Source organism: Etheostoma cragini, chromosome 16 (assembly GCF_013103735.1).
Source record: "Etheostoma cragini isolate CJK2018 chromosome 16, CSU_Ecrag_1.0, whole genome shotgun sequence".
Taxonomy (NCBI): domain Eukaryota; kingdom Metazoa; phylum Chordata; class Actinopteri; order Perciformes; family Percidae; genus Etheostoma; species Etheostoma cragini.
The window spans coordinates 16,999,870-17,005,922 of record NC_048422.1 but is presented as its reverse complement, the minus strand read 5'-3'; positions in this window follow the sequence as shown (position 1 = coordinate 17,005,922).

Here is a 6,053-nt window from a genome sequence, read left to right as displayed (position 1 = left end):
GGTATTGCAAGTTTTAGTCTGTTAATTACAAGTCAAGCCTGAGTTGCATTTTTACCTTTTTACAAAACATGCTAAAGGTTTTAAGATTAGTAGGTGCTCAATACACATTAAAGATCCATCAATGTATTAGCAAGGGTTGTCACTAGTGACTATTTATCAATTACTATCAGTATCAATTAATCTGCATATTATTTTCTCAATTCAGTCATCAATTATTTGCTTCATAAAACATTAATCATGTTTAGATAAATGACCATTTTATAAAATTAAGGATTTCAAAAGATGGTGAATAAAAAAAGAGAATTGCATTTCAAAAATGTTTGGCAGCAATTTAAGGTAAACACATTTATAGTTGTGACGCTTCTTGGGCCTATTAAGTTCCTTTGGTTTCTGGGATCTGGGGATTGGCTAATGAGGACTCATGATTGACACCTGGATCAACTGATGTCTATAAATAGGATTGTTTGAGCAGTCACATCCATACTGCACACATCCACATATTACACACAGTACTTATTAACTGATTGCACATCTTCTTTGTTTATTTAAATAAGTTGGATTTAATTGAGCAAATGCGTGTTCTCCTCCTTTTTTTGTCATACTCTTTGAGCCAGGTCATGACATAGTTAATGACCAAAAACATCAGTATGGTTCTATTTACAAAGAGAATATAAATAGTGGCACTTGATTTCCCTGCTTTTGCATCTGGCATACAAGTACATCTTTTGATTTAAGGTCACCTCTCAGTCAGTTTACTTTCAAAGGTTTCTAAATGCACACTCAAATACACCTCTGCCTCTGTTAGGAAGCCAGCAGTTATGTGTGTTGACATGGATATATCAGCCAAGCCTGTGGCTGAAAGGGCAGAACAGGTTTTTACACCTGTATGTTAATTCTGACACTTTGGTGTTTCCCTTGGCTCTGAGCTGAGTGTTAAGACAAACTCAAGTGTAATTACTGACCAGGCAGTCACTCCTCACGCACGTTAGACCACTGTAAATACACACAGGAGCAAAAGGTGGATTAAAGTACCACATTCATTAAAGTAATGTCCATTTCACAGTCGACACATCCAAGCGTGCACGCACCAATGTGACGTCAAAATGACATAAATCTTGCTGGCGCGCCAGGATTTTGAGTGCACGTCCAGTGGGCGTGCACCACTCTCTCTTTTTTCAGCAGCGCTTGACAAAGCGGAAACAGGAAGCCTGAATGAGCTCCTGGGCAACTGAATGCCAGTGACTGCATGTCTCTCTTGAAAACTTACTGGGTTAAGATGAGTTCTTTTATGGTGAATGAAAGGCTTGATTGGACCAAGTAGGTCATTGAATCAAATGGAAGCATTGCTGTCAGTGCTACTGCCAGTTCTGCCGTTGTTTACCATATTTTTCTGCTTCATCTAGTCTGTAGAAATTGCAAAGTCAGTAGCCTTAGCTCATTAGCACCACCACTAGTGTTAGAACCCCCACGTGCGAGTGTAAACCGTTACGGCGCTCTCATGACGTCACATTTGCGCACTCCAGCTGGGCTGCGGCTACTGTGAAACGCCCTTAAGTAGTCCTTGTCTCTCCTTCTCTGACTCATGGAGATCACGAGGCAACCTGTCTATGTCTGCTATTCTTTTATTTTTTTTTCACCCTCCATTCATCAACATCCCCTCATTCCTCATCTTTTGACTTCCTTTAACACCCCCCAGCCCCCAATCTCACCACATGCCTAGACCTTGTTGTTAAAATGCACATGTGTACGTGTGTATGCTACATTAAAAAAATTTGATCAGTAGCATCGGCCATTTTAAGAAGACAAAGCGCTTGCCAGAGGAGATGTTATAGAACCATGGTTGTGTTCCTATAGTGACCAATCAATAAGTTAATCAGCCCATCTGGGGAGGTACAATGATAATGAGCAATCAAGTCCAATAATGTCTCCCTTTAACTAGCGCAGCTCAACGTATCAATAATAAACAAATCAGTTTAAAAAAAATCCATGAAGTCTATCTGATTGTCTAAAGGGTTTGTCAATATATGAGATAGTCCTCATATGAGGTTTTACAGTTCAAATTGATCAATAAAAGGGCAAGTCATTGACAATTTTCCGAAGCAATTACAAACCAATTAGTTTGTGCTGTCTGCGAGTGACGCCATAGTCTCTTGGTGCATTGGTTGTCTTGGTTTTGGATGTACAGCTATTCAGCAAACCACCAACACGTTTTTTCTGCACCCTTGTAATCCTTTCTTATAAGCTTTCTGGGATTTTGTGCACCCTATTGTGAAGTACCTTTTCTACAACAGCATTTTCAAAATCATTGCTTAATTTTGTGACAGTAACCAACGTGACATTTGCAGAGTTTTGTAAGCATGTTGACATCGCGAACACCCGGAGGCTGTGAATTGCTGAGGAGTCATAACCCTAACATGCTCTTCACCGGCGCACTGTAAAATAATGAGTGTTTGTGAGACTATGCAAAGAGGTGAGAACCGAGCCAATCACCTTAAGTGAGATGGGAAATATGCCGTTGCCAAGACAACATGCCTCTAAACACCTACTGCTCCTGGGAAGACATACATGCATCACCATCATGCCTGTACACACTTTCCAAACGCAATTTTTGACTTTGTTTCAACGAGTTTGTATCACATACACACATGCCACTGATTCACAAACGCAGCCACACAACCAATTCACAAATACATCCTACATTCATACATGTCTGTTTGTTTTCAGTATTCGGAGTTGGGGGCCTTGAGTCATTCTTCCAAGATGGTGATGTATAGCTGTGCTGACGCCAAATAATGTCCCCATTGTAGCGCCCGGTGCCACCAATCTCGGCGGCAGCCCCAGTGTCTCCAGCGATGCCTCGCGATCGGCTGAATGGGTTGATGAATGGTCCTTTGTCTGCGGGCCTCGTGTCTGAAGTGCAGCCATGGAGGCTCTTACACACACACACAAACACACAGTCACACACACACTATTGTAACACCCACTCATACTGGATACTTTTGGTAGGGTAGAGGCCAGACTGAAATATTAAATCTGTGTTTTGTACAGAATACATTAAGTGACGCATTTACCAGTATACACACACATCTCTTCATACACGCATTCATAGTAGATGCATAGATAGGAAACATAGATGGATAATGAATTACTTTAAAGAGGTGAGAGATGCTCCAGCCCATAAATGTAATTATCATATATATTGTATTGGCATTTCAATCACGGCTCAATGTCAAAAAAGGTTCATATTTAATGATAAGTGTGGCTCTAGGAAGAGGAGTACCAGGCCATATAGAGTGTGGATCATATCTGATCTCATTAGGCATGTTACTGTTGTCATAAAGGAGCAGTGATATACACCGTTACCTCTGGGACTCATAAAGATGCTGCAATGGAAGTTCAATGCTTCACTACAAATCTCATTTTTAACATTGGTTTAGTGGAGGGGATTGTTGCTTGTTGAAAATGTGCTGGTATTTTCTTCAGCTCAACACCATGAAAATGAAATCCAAGGAGAAAAATAAAAGTTTCTCCACCATTGTTGACGAGTGCCCTTGTGCTGAAAACATGGTGATAAAAAGAAAGACACTTTACCATAAACTATCTGCTCCACCTTCGTACGGGGAGGGACAGAGAAAAAGGCACATTTTGTTTCTCTCAGAGACAGAGAAAGAAAGGAATTTATACACAGAGATAGTAAGAAAAAGGGAGAATAGAAGTGTGCGTGCGTGCAAGCGTGCGTGCGTTTGTGTGTGTGTTGTGGATCTCAGCTCTGTAGGAGCACTTTTTTTTATTAGCGACACAATGGAGCATTCACTGCCAGGAAGCAACATAGCCAGATAGCTGTCGCCAAGCCTGCTACCCCCTGGATTGGCTATGGTTTGGGTCCCACATGACAAACGGGGTGACCCACTGACCACCCACTGACATCAGACAAAGCCAGTTGTGGTGTGTGTCTGAGTGGCTGTCGTGACCCTTCGCTGTAGAGAGTGTTACAGGTGAGCTTCAGTTGCCGGGTTTCAGGGACAATGTGTAGTGTTTGTGTGGCAGCATATGAGACAGATTCAGTCAGATGAAGTCAGATTTCTGACAGCCAGAGTTGTCTGGGTTTCAACCATGTTAGTAGTTGCGAGATTTTGGGGAACAACCTCCTTCCCTCAGTTAGAGCATTGAAGATGGGGTGAGGCTGGGCCTTCCAACATTACAATGACCCGAAGCACACAGCCAGGATAACCAAGGAGTGGCTCTGTAAGAAGAAGATCAAGGTTCTGGCGTGGCCTAGCCAGTCTCCAGACCTAAACCTAATAGAGAATCTTTGGAGGGAGCTCAAACTCCGTGTTTCTCAACGACAGCCCAGAAACCTGACTGATCTAGAGAAGATATGTCGCAGTGGGCCAAAATCCCTTCTGCAGTGTGTGCAAACCTGGTGAAAAACTACAGGAAACGTTTGACCTCTGTAATTGCAAACCAAGGCTGCTGTACCAAATATTAACATTGATTTTCTCATGTGTTCAAATACTTATTTGCAGCTGTATCACACAAATAGATAGTTAAAAAATCATACGTTGTGATTTCTGGATTTCTTTATTTTTAGATTATGTCTCTCACAGTGGAAATGCACCTACGCTGACAAATTTCAGACCCCTCCATGATTTCTAAGTGGGAGAACTTGCAAAGTAGCAGGGTGTTCAAATACTTATATTCCTCACTGTATGTTCATAATGACAGAACTTTTATAGTTTTCTGTCCACATTGAATGCCAAAACAATTATTATTTCACATTTACACATTATTGATGTCAACAAACTGTGATATGATCGGCCTTTACAATGTAACTTGGTTTCTTTCGATAGCCATGATGTCTACCAACAATCTCATCTCTAAGATCTGCACACTGTACTGATATCTTCTGGCAAATTTCATTTAATGGAGCAATGTTTCAATCCAAGTAGTCTTTGCTTTGCCAGACCCTCCTCCAAAGCGCGATGAAGGAGGGTTTGGCTAATTCACATAGCATTCGGGGATGGGAGGAAAACGTGCTCTGGTTTAATTGCATTTCTTTAAACCAATCAGAATCGCCATGGGCGGTGCTAAACTCTGCATAGAGCAGCTGCAAAATAGTTGTGCAAGAGAAAACTCAGATTGGACAGATAGTCTAGCTAGCTGTCTCTATTTACCCTGCAGAGATCTGAGGAGCAGTTAACAGTAGTCCTCATAAATCCACTGAATTTAAAATTCCAACAAAAGAAAGCAAAAGGAAATAGAAAATACATCCATCCAGTGGAATTTCCTGCAGCACCAGAGCAATCCCGGAAGTAGAATGCAAAGGATATAGACCATAATCCAGCAATGGTCTTCAACAGGCAATGTCGATAATAGTAGCACAACAAAAGACCCCTGTGTTTCGGCAGTTTAACTCTTTTGTGTAAAGCAATTTTTATTAACCCAATAGAGGTCTGCAACAAGAGAGCAAAGGGTATACAGGGAGGCTTTTTTCTGTGAATCCAGGCAATCTGATTCCAGCCGGGGAATGGTGGACTCCGCCAATACAAACCAAAACTACTATATCTCCCGAATAAACAATGAATATAGTGAGTATTTTGATGTTGGTGTTCCAGAGCGCTGTCTAACATGTCATCCATAATTTCCGGTAGGCAGTAAATTTTGATTCACTTTGTTATTATACTCATCAAACCATTTTGTGATCCTTTTGCGCATGGAAGCATCTGCCTTGCTCAAGAGTGTCTAGCTGCAAATCTCCACTGTGGAGACTATTCTGGTACGGACTCCACTGTCAGGAGAGGAAATGCACGCAGAAAATACAAAATATTAAAATATTTATAAAAAACAATATAAAGCAGTGTGTATGTCGTCCATGTTTGTTAAAGGTTTGTCTCATGATATTCAGCTTTGCTGTGAAAGAGATGTATTTCCAAATTTATTCACACTAATGTGGACATGGTCTCAGTCAGACAGACGACCGCTAATAAAACAGCAGACAGCTGCTCTACTGCTGCACCAATTTTGGTTACTAGGAGACCAGAAGACTAAACGTG